The sequence below is a fragment of the Tasmannia lanceolata genome, unplaced genomic scaffold (genome assembly GCF_043159265.1).
Source record: "Tasmannia lanceolata isolate RefF3 unplaced genomic scaffold, GAP_Taslan_0.1 ptg000013l, whole genome shotgun sequence".
Taxonomy (NCBI): Eukaryota; Viridiplantae; Streptophyta; class Magnoliopsida; order Canellales; family Winteraceae; genus Tasmannia; species Tasmannia lanceolata.
In genome coordinates this window covers 33,109,334-33,125,867 of record NW_027518690.1, presented here as the reverse complement: position 1 = coordinate 33,125,867, position 16,534 = coordinate 33,109,334, and the positions used below count along the sequence as shown (strand labels likewise).

Sequence of the window (16,534 nt, the reverse complement as noted above, 5' to 3'; positions counted from 1 at the left end):
TCTCATACACTAGTAATCATGCAAAACACTTTGTCTCAATGGACATTAATTGTTGCATCCTCACTTGGACAACATCATGACCTGATGCAAAACTGTGACTATAAAAGTCTAACTAGCACCCAGTGCATATGGTAGATCTTAACTAGGAGTCATACCATACTGCAAATATTGACCCTTGTGTACACTAACACAATCAATATCAATCAAGAACATGCATAATAAATCGTATTCAATATTTAGAATAATTGTGGTACAACAAGTCTACTCACCTATGATATCAGTTTGATTTGTCTCACACGAAGTAACTCCTTCGCTCACTGTGTAGTATTACCTACAACCCATATTAACTCTTAATAAACACTTTGGATTAATAATATCTAAGTCCTTCGGAGCAAATCTATGCCCTCCAAACTGTCTGAAAATTACTCCAGAAATCAGCCCAAGCATTGTGTTTGGGCGTCCGAATCAGGCGTCTGAGCCACCCCCCTCGGGCGACTCTGAGATTTTCCCCCTTGGGCGTCCGGAAGACCCTTCGGGCGTTCGAACCTCGCGATTTGGGTTTTTCCCAAAACCCGCGAGAACATTGTTTCCTCCGGATTTCTATCTGAAACCCCCTTTTTCTTTTTCCTTTAAACAAATTAAAATATCTTAACAAATTGTTTCTTAATTTCCTTGATTGATTAAGGTATTAACGCAACACGAAAACGAAGATCTTCGGGGGAAAACCAATTTCCCTCAACCCAAATTAATGGTTCTTCAATCAAAGAATACAAGGCTTGATTTAATCAATATAAATACGCTTTAACTTTTATTATCAAGAGATATGAATCTTTGTAGGGAGTAGAATAAATCATGATTGTATTTTACATACCTCTTAGAAGATAGATTCCCCATACTTTACTTCGTTCTCCTCTCCCAAAAGCTCCGCACGATCTATCTTTAGGGTTAAAGTTCTAAAATCTGTAGCTTAAGTGTGTTTATAGACTCTCATTAAGAGTCCTAAAATAGCAGGCTTTTGGAAACCCTAACTTATTCTAACTAAGAAACTAGTTTATTTCTAATTTTGTTTTAATGTTTTATAAATTAATATTTCGGGACAAAAATACCCCCTCTAAAAACACTATACGTTTTGGGATATTTCAAAATCCCTTATTACTAATTTAGATTTTAGAGGGATATCATCATAAATTGAAGGTCCCTAGTTAAAATTGAATAGGGTTGGTTCAAGTTATCTTTTGTTCATAATTTTAGAAATATTTTTCCATTCCAAACATTTCCCGAAAATTGATGCAATCCGAAGATGGCCTCATGGCTAGCGATAGTCCCACCAAAGGCAAATATTCTGGTTGATATCAGCCTTGACATGATTTCATCATTGGAACTGATATATTCACCTCATTTGCTTCCCTGGGCCAGCCCCCTCAAATGTATTTACTACTCTTTTACACTACAAGCCGGTAGTGTGGGAAGAAAAAAGTGGCGATCGAATCGTTTCCCTTTCATTATTAACATGCCAATAATTGTTTCTTGGAGACTGAATTAGGTTTACTTACCAGAGGGCTGTGTTCTCCCACGTGTTCAACACCATATTAATAATTGTTTTTTCATCACATAAATAACCATTCCTTTTTTTGTTTTGTGTTTAAAATGACAAACCCTTTATTTTCATCCCATAAAAATCAGCCTTTCACTTTTAAGTGAAGGGCTGAGATTAATCACGCGAAAAAAAACTTCTTGTTTCTTCTCAGCCCTTTACAAAAAGTGAAAGGCTGGTTTCTAGGCGACCCACTTAGTTGGGACAGAGGTGAAAAAATCTCACTTAAAGAGTCCTAGTAATGAGAAGAAAAGAACATGGTTCGATCAATAAACTTCCCCTCACAGCCTCACTCATTGATAAGAAGTTTTAACAATATGCTCTCATTAAAAAAAATCTAAGGCCATGTTTGGCAACCATGAAAAAAATATTCCATGGAATATTTGTGGGGCCAATTGTGAGAGATGGAGACTTGAGAGAGTGGGAGTGGGGGAGCATGAAAAAAAAAACAATTCTCAGTATATATTTTCTTTTCCCTAATTTCTAGCGATTTTTTATGTCTCTATACTCTCCGCCCACTCAATTCTCTTCCTTTCCTTCCCACCAATATTCTATGGAATAATTTTTCGTGGTTGCCAAACATAGCCTACGCATCTATTTCATAAATTTTGCCTATAGGAGCTGTTTTCCATGGGAAAACGAGACAGTTTGTTTTATCCTTGGATAGGCTTGCCAACCCCACGACCTTTGTTCTTCGATAAAATATTACTAGATAAAATTATGCAAGCAGGATATAGCCAATCTCAGGAACAACTTAATCAATGGATTTCTTTCTTAGTGGAGAAAAACCAAATCAGTGATTACATCTATAACATAATCTAGTTACCATACAGCTAGTGGTGGTCCCACTTGGGTCAGGTTGGGTTGAGATTTTACTAAAAAATGAATAGGAATCAACCCGACCGTGACCCGACTTTAAGGAAAATGATAAATGCGTCCCTTTTCATCACTTGGAACACCCAGCTACAGTGTATCTATGACTGCAAAGGGGCTAATGTACTTCACATTTGAAGGGATGAAGTGACCTGATTGCCACGTACAATGCAGCTGGGTGTCCCGAGTCACGAAAAGGGGTGCATTTATCATTTCCCGATTGTAAGATAAAAGCGCAACCCAAAAATCGACCCGAGCTGCACCCCTAGCCAGTACAAATTCTCGGTCAAAATGGATCTTTTGACAGGATCTTTGCTACATGTCAAAATTGTTTTGGCTCTTGCTCCCTGAAACAGCGGCGGAAAATCCGAAGAATTACTTCTGTGAGCGGTTGCTGAACGCAAATTAACTGAATCTAAAAAAAAAAATATGAACACAAGAAGTTGTATCTGCTTCATTAGAGTGTGACTAAATCCATGAATGAAGAATGAAGAGAAGTAGTTTCATTGTGATTATATCCATGATTCAAAAAGTGATTTTTTCGGTATCACTTGTTAAATGAAGATATCACAGCTGCACTCTTGCCAATAAAAGAGATTCTTACTCTCTTAAATGGAGATATCACAGTTGCATTATTACTAAGAATAGAGATTCTTCTCCTTGATTGGATCCTTCCTAATTTTGGACATTGCATTCACTTTGGATTATTTCCAAAGTCAAGACTAGAATAGTATATTGTGTTATCGATGTTTAGCATATTATTTGATTCATTCTTGTAATCAGGGATTTACAATTTGTATACGTAGATACAATCCCAAAATTGTAGATGACAATAGTTTATAAATAGTGACAGACACCTCAACCAAAAGTTAAGGGGTGAATTACACGGATCTCTCTCTCTCTCTCTCTCTCTCTCTCTCTCTCTCTCTCTCTCTCTTAATTTCTTACAAGGTATCAGAGGGTGCAATTGGCATAACTATTGCACCTTGAACGATCCTTTAACCCTCCTACTTCGGTAATGGCAGACCCTTCCCTCTGCTCAGCTTCCTCTAATCCTCCTGCTTCGGCAGACTCTTCCCCCCACTTGGCTTCCTCTAACCCCCCTGCTTCGGCAGGCTCTTCCCCCCACTTGGCTTCCTCTAACACTCCTGCTTCAGCAGACTCTTCCCCCCACTTGGCTTCCTCTAACCCTCTTGCTTCGGCAATCTCGTCTCCCACATTCTCCTTCACCCCCTCTCTTCTAACTAATATCACACACCTTGTTTTTGTTCGTCTAGACCGAAATAATTACCTCCTATGGCGTAACCAGTTCTTGCCGATTCTGCGAAGCCTTGACCTACTTCGAATGGTAGATGGATCGACCCTTCCACCACCTCGTTTTCTCTCCTCCTCGACTGATACTACTCCCTGTCCTAATCTGGAGTATCTTGCATGGGAGAGGGTTGATCAAACCCTACTAAGTTGGCTTAATGCTACCATGACCGAATCGATCCTCCCTCAAACAGTGAATCTTTCATCTGCACACGCTGTTTGGAGCACTCTTGAATCCTCCTTCTCTGCTCACTCCACAGCCCGTATCATTCAACTTCGAGACGAACTTCGGGAACTGCGCAAAGGATCCCTCTCAATGATAGATTATCTAAATCGTCTCAAGTCAATCGCAGACTCCCTAGCAATTTTCCCTCTCTCTGATCGATGATCAAGATCTAGTCTTCTATACCTTGTCCGGTCTATGCCCTGACTATCTTGTCTTCAGTAGTTCGATATCTGCACGTAAACATTGACCTTCCTTTACTAAGTTATATTCTCTACTACTCAGTCATGACTTGTTTCTTGAGCGCACTACTCGACTCCATCATGAACAAGTTCAGGCTACGGCGTTTGTCACCTCTCAATCTCACAACAATTCTCGTGGACGCAATCGTGGCCGACGAGGATGTGGCCGTGGAACACCCCAACTGTGCCCAACTCCACCTGTTCCTCCTCATGCTGGCATTCTTGGCCCACCTCCACCCACTGCTGGTCCCTCACTACTTGTATGCCAGCTTTGTTCTAAAAGAGGACACGAAGCGTTACAATGCTATCGTCGTTGGGATCCTTCTCTTCAACACGATGATGTATCTCAAGCTCTTGCAGCCATGAATATCGGTAGCATGGATCAACAGTGGTATCCTGACACCGGTGCTACCAACCATATGACCCCAGTCATTCATAACCTTCAAAATTGCTATGAATACAATGGTAATACCCCATATACGTTGGTAATGGTTCTGTTTTGCCCATTTCCCATGTTGGTTCTCTTGATCTTCGCACTGATCACACTACTCTTCCCCTTCAAAATGTCTTATGTGTTCCGGCACTCCGAAAAATATTCTTTCTGTTGCTCACTTAACACGTGACTTGGATTGTGTTTTCTTGTTTGATGCCCATGGATACGTGATACAGCACAAAGCAACGGGGAGGGTGCTTCACAAAGGCACGAGTAAGGGAGGGATGTATCCTCTTCTCGCTGACTTAGTGAAACCTAAAGACTCATCAAGCACTGTCTACTACTTGTGTTGATGTTGATATTTGGCATTGGCGATTGGGTCACCCGGCTAACACTATCCTTCGTCAGTTGGTCTCAAATAAATTAATTAGTATTTCTCATTTTTCTTCCAAGAAACATGACTATTCTAGTTGCTTAGCTGGTAAACATTGCAAACTACCATTTAATGTATCTTATGTTCGTTCTTCTGCACCTTTGGAATTGTTACATTCAGACTTATGGGGCGCACTCCAGTTTTGAGTAATCAATGTTATAAGTATTATTTTTTGTTAGTGGATGACTTTTCCCGCTTCTCATGGATTTTTCCACTCTTTAACAAGAATGACGTTAGTCGGTGCTTTATTCTTTTTAAGAAACTTGTTGAACATATCTTCTCTATGAAGATCAAGTCTATCCAAACCGACGGTGGTGGGGAATATACTGGGTGTGAATTTAAAAATATTCTTTCTGAAAATGGTATTCGACATTTTATTACATGTCCTCACACCCGTGAACAAAATGGTGTGGCTGAGCGTAAACCCGGCACGTTGTTGAAATGGGTATCCCTTTGTTGGATCAAGCGAAATTACCTAAATGTTATTGGTTAGATGCCTTTCAAACAAGTACTTATTTAATCAATAGACTTCCCACTCCACTACTCCATGGTCGTTCTCCCTTTGAAGTGCTATTTGGAATGCCTTCTGATTACAACAACCTCCGTACTTTTGGGTGTGCATGCTATCCGCTCTTGGTCCGTTACAATAAAAATAAATTAGAACCCAGGACACATCAATGTATCTTCCTTGGATATGGGATACATCAAAAAGGGTTCAAGTGCCTTGATCCATCCTCAGGCCGTGTTTACATCTCTCATCACTGTGGACCCCGATCCGAGAGAGGCGGGGGGCGAGCCCCCGAAAGTCTCTGGATCATCCATGTGAAGGAGAGCTCTACCAAGGAACTCTCAAAAAAGTATCTCTCACAGCATGAGTGACGATGTAAAGGGAGATACCTCTCGATTCGGGGACTAGCCCGGATTCGAGACGTACCTTAAACAAAGAAGAGTCGTCATCCAAGGAAGTAGGCCCTGGATCCCATACTATGCTCTGTTGCAATGGATAACCAGAGATATAAAAGAAGGTTCGTGCCTGGTTACGAATTTGGAAGGTCTGAAGAGCACCTCATCCGCCCAAGTGCAAGCACCTGGTCTCTTATGCCATTTATTTATTGATTTTGAAGAGTTTTGGGCGAAAGTCATATGAAATGGGAACGTATATCTCCGAAAAGACGTCTACTTAATCATACATGTCTCGGAGGAATAATAAGCACACACAAAATAGATGAAAGAAGTGTCACCTAATAGTAGCTAGGTTAGGAGTGTCGTGCCTAATTGGCGTCTAAGTTTTAGTGGGCAGACACATGCATGCTATAGCTAAAGGTATAAGGTCTATACATAAAAGTAAGAAAACAAAACAAAACACATATCACAATTTGACTCCACACACGACTCGACACGACAAACCCTATACTCTAATGTGATACTTGACTCGGACCAAGATGGTCATCCATCCCGGCTGCTCTACGTATCCCGGCATCGGGAAGAATCAGAGTCGACGTAGTTCGATGACCTATTCTAAACTACAATGACTAACCATCTAGAACCATTATCCTACACTCGACTAGTTTTTAAAGCTTCTTATACGATTGCTTAAGTTCAAGTGAATTGTAACTTTTTAAGACTCCTTATATGCCCTAACTAATGCAAGTTGGTTAGCCTTAAGCTAATGCGGGTGGTTCCTATATCCTAGGTGTAACTAAGCTATGTGGCCTAAGGAAAACTGTGGGTTAACTAAGTGTTTCCTAGTGTAGCCATCGGCCGGACTAAATGTCTAACTGACCACGACTCGAGGCCTCCTAACTCTAGGGACACTCACACGAAGAGACATACAAAGCACCAATATAACCAGGACATACTCCTAACATCTCGGACAGGTTCCTAACTCTAGGGGAAGATCTTTTTGAAAAGATTTTGAAGAATTTTTATATTTTTTAAAGGTTTGGCATGTGTATTTTTAAAAGTTTGGCTGGACTTGGGATAAGGATCCCAAGCTGCCTACGTACCTCGTAGAAGAGGATCAAGCCAACGTAGTTCGGAACAGATTTTCCTAACTACTCTCCTAATGACTCAAGACTTTTGAATTTTTTGGTTTTTCAAATGTTTTTCAAGTGTTTTTAATGTTTTTGAATCAAGAGGACAAATTCCTATCTTCATAAGGGAAAGACATACTTCTAATATCCTGCAAAAGTGGGACAGAATCCTATACTTTGCGGGGAGGGCTGGATAGAATCACATCTGTGCAAGGGTTGGACAGCATCCTATACCTTACAGGAGTTAAATAAAATCACACGACTTGATGAGAGGTTGGACAGAATCCTAACCCCTATGATGATATGACTGACTCTCTAGCTAAGGACAGACTCATATGTGTGGACCCCGATCCGGGAGAGAGGTGGGAGACGAGCCCCCAACGGCCTCTAGGATCATCCACGTGTGAAGGAGAGCTCTACCAAGGAACTCTCGAAACGGATGCCACCCTCATAGCATAGCACGAGTGGCGATATTAAAGAGATACCTTTCGATTCGGGAACAAGTCCGGATTCGAAACGTACCTAAACAAACTCAGAGTCGCCATCCATGGTATACGGCCATGGATCCTTAAAACAAAATAGGCTCTGTATACCATGGATAACCAGAAATATATATGGGTTCGTGCCTGATAACCAATGAAGAAGGTCTGAGAGCACCCCCAATTCGTCCGAGTGCAAGCACTTGGTCTCTTATGCCATTTATTATTAAATTTAAAAAGTTTCGGGCGAAAATCATATGAAATAGGAACAATTCTCAGGAATCGTCTATCTAAGCATGCATTTCCTGAGGATAAAGAAATAAGCATACACAGAATGAAATGAAAAAAAATGTGCCACCTAAGCAAAGCTAGGTTATGAGTGACATGCTTAATGGGTGTCTAAGTTCTGGTGGACATACACATGCAAGCTACAGCTAAAGGTATAGTATCAGTACAAGAGAGTAAGAAAACACATCAAAACATAAAACACAAATCAATCATATATATGACAGGACAAGACAAATCCTAATTCTAATGCGACTTGACTCGGACCAAGATGGCCATCCATCCCAGCGCTCTACGTATCCCGGCCTCGGAAAGAATCGGAGTCAACGTAGTTCGATGCCCTATTCTAAACTACAATGCCTAACCATCTAGAACCGATATCCTAGACTCGATCCACTAGACTCGACTGATTTTTAAAGTTTTTTACACAATTGCTTAAGTTCATGTGAATTGTAAGTTTTAGGACTCTCTATATGCCCTAACTAATGCAAGTTGGTTAGCCTTAAGCTAATGCAGGTGGGCCCTACATCCTATGTGTATCTAGGCTGTACAACCTGATAAAAACCATGGGTTGACTATATGCTTCCTAGTCTAGCCACCAGTTCGACTAAATGTCTAACCGATTGACTCGAGGCCTCCTAACTCTAGGGACACTCACACGACAGGACACACCATATCAAACAAATCAAGACAACCTCCCAACTCTAAAACACCCCAAACAGCTAAGACAGGCTCCTGACTCTAGGGGAAGATCTTTTTGAAAAAAGGTTTTGAAGAATTTTTATAATTTTGGAAGATTTGAAATGTTTATTTTATAAAGGTTTGGCTGGACCTGGGCTGTGGATCCCAAGCTGCACTACGTACGTCGTGGAAGAGGATCAAGCCAACGTAGTTCGAAACGAACTCTCCTAATACGCTAAAAAGCTCAAAAGCATTTCAACATGACTCAAGATTTTTGATATTTTTCAACTGTTTTTGAATTTTAAGATATTTCAATGTTTTTTTGAATTTTAAAATATTTCAAATGTTTTTGAATTTTAAAATATTCAATTGTTTTTGTTTTAAATTTCAAAGTATTCAAGTATTTTTTTTTTAGATTTTTAAAATGTTTTAACTCTTTTGGTCAAAGACCTAAAGAGAACATACAAAGCAACAAACTAGGGCAAAACCTTAAAGCTACGGGGAAACCCCGAACAAGCAAAGTAGTGTCAAAGACACTTGAACTAAACCACAAACAAGTTACCGAAATCTAAAGTAAAAGAGAAAGGATAAGGTTCCTAACAAGTCAAACTTGAACAAGACTAAGCACTCTAAGGATAAACCTCTAAACCACAAAATACTAAAGAGGGGTTACAAATTGAAGTATAAGTAGGGGAGGTTCTATAAATGAAACACTGTATGCCTTCTATGGGTATCTCTCTAAACGAGACAAGGCTTGTCTCCTATGGGGGCTCCAGAAATGAGGCCTAATATGCCTCCTATACACAAAAGATGTAGACAAAGGATCAACGAGACTGGGCAAGTCTCCTAAACAAAAGAGGGAAAAACTCTATCTAAAGGTATTTAAAAGACTTGGAAAGTCCACCAAATAAGGATGATAGCATTACTTAGACTGAGCAAGTCTCCTAAGGATGGGCTTAGGCTAGCGCCTTCATCGCCCTTAATATAATGAATAAGCAAAGCTATAGACAATTAACAAACCACATTGGTCCTCCATCAGTAGGGGTTCCGATAATGAAGCCAAGTAAGCCTCCTATAGGTGAACTTTCTAATGTAATCAAAGTAAAATTCTAAAGAATAACTCCCTACGTGCACACATCTCCAACATATTGAACATAATAACAGTTATACAATTAAACATCCAAGAGAGAGTTTTTTTTTATCATGAAGAAAGCTAATTAACTTGCTCATTAATCATGTGAGATGGTGTGAGTATCACACACAGGTTAGAATAAAACTTGAGCATCTTTTATTCATTTTTAATGATCTACAACATTTAGCTCATATATTATTATTCCATAATTTCCCAAAACGAAAGAAAACAATACAATTACCAATCCATAATCCTAAATAATATAATCCCAATTTATACTTGAGGCAGTTTTACACTCATGAAACAGCAGTAGCAGGTATATTCAAAGATGACGAACATTTTCATGTTTCTTAATCAAAATGCAACTTGTAACTATAGAGTATAATGGTAAATACGAATTCCAATCCTTAACAGCCAAATTCAAAGCAACATCCAATGCATAATATGACTAACAGTTTCAAACCCTTTATTAAGTCTTATCAAATGCTCAGGCAGATTTCATATCTCATATACCAAATGACTTGTCAAAACAAATTTACAATTAGGAATGATAACAAATGATAATATCTATATGGATATGAAGACATATATGGGCTAGAACAGATATTGAACCGAATATACACATAAGCATCCAATTCTACATATTCACAAATATATACATGTATACATTCAAGATCAAATCCCATAACATTTCAGAATTATTTATCTTAAATTCTAGGCTTTACTGAAACAATTCATGGACAGATTTGTGGGTGAAAAACTGTGCTTAAATAGGGGGCTGATGTGGGTGAAAATTATACTTAAACAGAGGGCTGAAGTGGGTGAAAATTATACTTAAATAGGGAGTGAATTGAAATTATACTTAAATAGGGAGTGAATTGAGTAAATCATAATGGACAACAGCTATATACAAAGATGGACAGCAGCTATATGAAACTGTGAAATGCATGAGCATGACAAAATTAGCTTTCTTGTTGCAATCCTATGATCATATCATGAATTAATCAATGTAAATGATCATCTAAAAATGCAATCTGACACAAATCTATCTATCCAGTAGTGTCCTAAACACTACAATTGCTACAAGGTAATTTCAAGCAGTGCTATCCCAAAAAAAATTTTAAAAAATGAGACTTATAAAATGAATCTTTTACTTCAGTGGCAATCAATGACTCATAATTTTCTCCTAATTTTTTAAATTACCTAATCATTTACCATGCTCTTTCCAAGTTTCTAACAAATCAATGAGTCAATGAAGCCTTTTGACTTTAAGCTAAACCAAACTACTAAGAGTATAAGAGCATAGAATGGAGTAAAATCGTCATCATAATTTCAAACATGTTGTAACAGTTATGTAAGTGAGGCATTCTTGATGAAGAAATTTGAAGAATAAATGGGTACGGTATGGATTGAAGTACAAATCAACTTGATACTATTACAGATATATCAATCAAATACATACTATATGTAAATTGAGATTTATCTACTCTAACTTATTTCCAACAAATATCATTATAGAATAAACTAAATAAGCTAGTAGTATACTAAACATGACCAATCTAATGCCATTTTCATTATTATGATCCTCAACAGTAAAGCATTTGGACTCTATAATGTATAATTCTGGGTCTTAAATCAACTCTATGGGAAATTCCTTCCCTTGAATAACCAGATGGAATAATTACTTATAATGGTTGACATCTATATCAATATTCTAACATTCAATTCGACTAGTCACAGATCAACAATCATCAAAATATGTAAAGTTTTACAAATAATTCTTAACCTATACAGAAGAAGATTTCCTACGAAAAACATTATAGAAGCAATAAAGTCATAAATGAAATTCCAATTCTACTAATTGACATATCTGAACCTTGACACAATCACCCTTCTGCCTTAACTGTTTCACCAAAGCCATTTTCATTTTGACACCTCTAACAATAGTTCTTCACACGGCATTTAATGACCTACTAATCAGCAAAGAGGGGTCACACACGTCAAAGCAAGGTGAGGATTGCTCATGTCAAAGCCAAATGAAGGCTGCTAATATTTAAAAATGTGTAGGGACTGGCATCATTAAAAATGTGTGTGGGCTGTTATCTCTTAGTATCAAATTAATAAAAACCCAAGCCATACAATGTCTATTAAAAAAATGGTCAATCATTACAATGAATTATTGAACAGGGACTGAAACAAAGGCAAAATCTGTGCTCAACCAGAGGCTGATTCAGGAATATATAATTCTACCATTTCCTTAGTATTCTCAACTGGTATAATCCCAATCAAATCTATCAGGTAACAATGAGCATGTTCATAATTTTTGTGTACATATGCATTGGAACATTACTGATCTAACAAGAAAATGTCATCAATCAGTGATAATATCCCCACAATTATATAGTTATGACTACAGTGATTCTTCTTATCTTCCATTCAACAGCAAAATCAACTTAGGAATCAAATTGTACTTATCCAAATAATTAACCGTACTACTCATTTAATCACCAAAACCCCATCTTCTTCTTAATGATCCAAAGGAGGCTTAACAAGAGAGGAATACACAGCGTGCATCAACAATTGAAAGCTTAATTAAAAAAAAAAATTTATAGCAAGGAAAGAAAGACATGTACTACTGATAAGCTCATTGTTATGTAAATGTTCTCATTTTGACAATGACACAGTTAAAAATTAAAGAAGTCATTCATCGAGACCAATTACCGTGTCATAATTCTGTATTTGAAATCATAATAAATGCACAAAGATCTACCATTTCAGCGAGCAAATATGCATTTTAGAGAATGAGATCAACATCAAAATACAGAGAGAGAGTGATCAACAAAGCGTGATTCAAATGGAATCAAACTAGATCAACCATTATCAGAACATGACAGTATAATCTCTAGCTCTTTAAATGCATTTTTGGGAAATTATGCATTTGCATCTCTACTTGTAAATAATGTGTTAAATTGATATCCTTTTACATGATTTCTATAAAAACCTTTCTACTAAAAAAAAATAATGATTCTCATATCATATAATGTATGGCATCGATAAATCTGCTTATAGCTATGGCTCATATTCAGATAAACACAAGAGAATAAAATCTACAGTCATTCTATCATATGAAGTACAAAACCAGTCCAACAAGAACACTCAAATAAATGTCTAGATCATACAAATGAAAACCTTTTTATTTTTTTATTTTTTTATAAACAAATGAAACAAAACATTTGACATGCAATGGTGCTTTAAATCATTTCGTTTTTAACACCTGTAACCATAGCTCGACTAATACATATGTCTAGGTCATTTCAAGACAATATTAATACTGCTGATGAAAATGATAGAAAATACTTATATAGAGGGCATCCCTTACAGCTTTTCTGAAGTTTTTTTTGCAAATCATACAAATGATAGAAAATAAACTATAAAATCACAAATCCATGGGAATGCCAGCGACTCATAGCAGGAAAACCAAAAAATAAAAAATACAACAACAATAGATAGTAAAATAACCTTAGATCCTTAAAATTATAAGCACTAGGTAGCAGTATAAGCACAATTTTATCATTTGGAACAAATCAGTGAAGTTTCAACTTATCAAAGAACAATAGAACCGATACTACAATTCAAATCTTACAGAAAATATCATAAAAACGACCAAATTTAATGAGAAAAGAATAATACCTCTTATTCTCTCTTTTCACCTCCCTTTTTTTTATCCAGATCCAAGAACAGAAGAAGAAACAAGGAGAAAAATCCTACTTGAGCTCCTCAGACAAACTCCCGATCAAAGCCTGTAGAACCTGAGTTTCTTTTCTCTATCTCTTCTTAAACCTCTATTTATTAGCTTATACGATGACTGCCTGGACTCTCGCTAATTTCTCATTTCTCAGATCTGAAAATTCCTCCCGTATTTCTTGCTTTGGATCCTTGAAATTAATCTGATTTCCTTCTTCCTCTTTGGATTTAACAATCACATCTAAAATTTCCAGAAACCTAATATTTAAGATTCATAACCTAGATCTGAGATCTGCAGAGGCTAGAAATCTTATGGAGATGAGATTGATGCACGGTTGGAGAAAGAAAGAGATGAAGAGGTTAGGATTTGTGTAAAGGAAAGGAAAAACAGTGAGAAATGAGGAGAAGTATAAGAAGAATGCAACGTTCGGAGCTTGATCGGAGCTCCGGCGAGCTTGCCGAGGAAGATCTACTTTCTCTCACTTGCTTTCTCGCTCTTTCTCTCTCTGAAGAAACAAAAGATTTTTTTTTATTAATGAACTCTAATGCCATATTTATAGAGAAAAATGGGCGCTGATATGGGCACTACTAAATTGATGGGCGCACAATATTTGATGGGCGCGCGAATCAAGCGCGGCCCAGACGGGATTATGCACCCTCCTCTTTCATAAAAATGATACTTCTATCTCCTTTTCCCCCACGGACAGCCCCTACCCTTATTGATTCAACCCCCCTTTTTCATGCATACACTACGGTCCTCTCTCGGCTCGTTCGCTAGGCAAACGTGCTCGAATTTCGATGAAATTTTGCAGGGGCCATGGTGAGACTCTAATCTAGCTTAGGGTGAAGTTTGGGACCCTACCTAGTTGATTTGATGGGGCTTCGCACAAACACAGCGAACTTGGGTCCGGTCAAAATGGGGTGTCTACAATATGTTAGTGACTCTGAGAATGGCTCTAATGAGACATGACATGTCTCATAAAACAAAAGGATAACTAGGGCCAATGGGACAAAGCCTGTCTCCAAAGGGTTTGAATTTCTATACGAGACATAGCTTGTCTCCTAAAAGGGTGGGCTCAAGATGACTCTTTTATCATCCTTATAATGAAAAGGCTACTAATGTTTAAGGGTATCCAAAAGACTGGGCAAGTCTTAAAAATAAACGAGGGGACGGCTACTTAGACCAAACGAGTCCTCTATGAATGGGCTTGGGATATCGCCTTCATCGCCCCTTGCAATGAAGGAAGGATTATATGGTTTAAACACGTCTAAAAGACTTAATAAGTCTTTTAAATGAGAGAGGAGAGAGCTACTAGGACTAAACAAGTCCTCTAAGGATGGCTTGGGCTAACGCCTTCATCGCCCCTTGCAATGAATGAAGGATTCTATGGTTTAAACACGTCTAAAAGACTTAATAAGTCTTCTAAATGAGAGAGGAGAGAGCAACAAGGACTAAACAAGTCCTCTAAGAATGGGCTTGGGCTAACCCCTTCATCACCCCTTGCAATGAATGAAGGATTCTATGGTTTAAACACGTCTAAAGACTTAATAAGTCTTCTAAATGAGAGAGGAGAGAGCTACTAGGACTAAAGAAGTCCTCTAAGGATGGGCTTGGGCTAACGCCTTCATCGCGCACTAGGCTAAGCAAGAATCAAACATTAAAAGCCCGCATTTGCATTCTACAAGAAAGCTAAAAATTTGTATTTACAATTACACTATCCAAATGGCAAAACTAGCAAAATTGTTACACATCAAAGTTGTAGGGGACACATCAGGGAACATTTGATTAGTTATACAATTCAACCGTTTTCTCACCGGAAGTGGCCGGAAAATGACCATCTCCGGGCAACTTTCAGATTTCAATTCTGCAGTTTTACTTTTCAGAAGTTCTGATTTGATTTTGCAAAACAGATGATCAAAAATACATTTCCAAGAAACGTGTTCAACTACAACGTTTTAGCATATTAATCAAATAAACTTTTCTCCATTGACAATTTTGGCTGGATCTTGCCGGAAGTGGCCGGAAAAGGCTATCTTTGGGCTGATTTCATATTCATTTATGCAGTTTTGCTTTTAAAACGTTCTGATTTGGTTTTGCAAAAAAGATGATCAAAAATACATTTTCAAGAAAAGTGTTCAACTACAAAGTTTTAGAAAATTGATCCAATAAACGTTTCTCTGTTGACAATTTCGGCTGGATCTTGCCGAAAATGGTCATTTCCAATCAAGTCCAAATCTGGAAATGTAGTGCTTTTGGCTGACATCATAAAAATAGTATAACGTTTTCATTTTTCATTGTTGTGAGGCCCGTAAGATGCCAAATCAAAGATCTTGAAAAAATCTACAGCTTCCGTCTGTATCATTTTTGCTAGATCTAAACAGATTGTAGTGAAAAATTAAAAATAAAATCTGGACAGCATGTAATTCAATACAATTTCATGACATTTCACATCAAAATTTCATTCAAACACATGATCTATGTGAATTTGACACAAATATATGATAATACATGTTGATTAGGCTTAGATCTAACTATGTTAGTTTCAGTTTTGAAGCTCTTTAACGAATTTTCACAAAAACACATATAGATTCACTATTTTAACTCTAGTTTTGAGCTGAAATCTTAAAACGGCCATAACGTTTTCGTTTCTTAGTCGATTTTGGGCCTTTATACGCCAAATCGAAGATCTCGACGAGTACTACACCTCCGCATGAGAAATTTTCATGAATTTGAACCAAAAATTGATGAAAATGGCAAAAACGAACCTGGACAGCACTTTATTTTTGTCATTTTCACATCAAAGTTCAACTAGAACTCAAAATTTGAGGTGATTTGCTTTAGATCTTCATATGAGACATGTTTTCAAAAATATTTTGGTAGATTTTAGCCCTAGGTTGCTAGATCAAACCATTTTTTAGCATTTTCCACTTAGATTTCTCATTTTATATTAGATTTTCAAAGAAAACTCAAAATCAAACTTAAAATCTACTAACCTTGTGCTCTTCTTCTTGGATCTCTCCTTGAAAGCTTCTTTCTCTCTCTAGATCTCATTCTTTCTCTCTCTAGATCT

General features: G+C 37.5%; 1 long non-coding RNA gene across 1 annotated transcript; it reads right to left on the bottom strand.

The window, feature by feature from the left end:
• Window positions 1-2,337: 2,337 nt before the first annotated feature.
• On the bottom strand, window positions 2,338-13,961 carry LOC143889377 (uncharacterized). The gene is made up of 2 exons (XR_013254823.1): window positions 13,410-13,961; window positions 2,338-2,814 (listed from the first exon to the last, which is right to left on the bottom strand). It is a non-coding gene; the product is annotated as an uncharacterized LOC143889377 (long non-coding RNA).
• Between the last annotated feature and the right edge of the window lie 2,573 nt (window positions 13,962-16,534).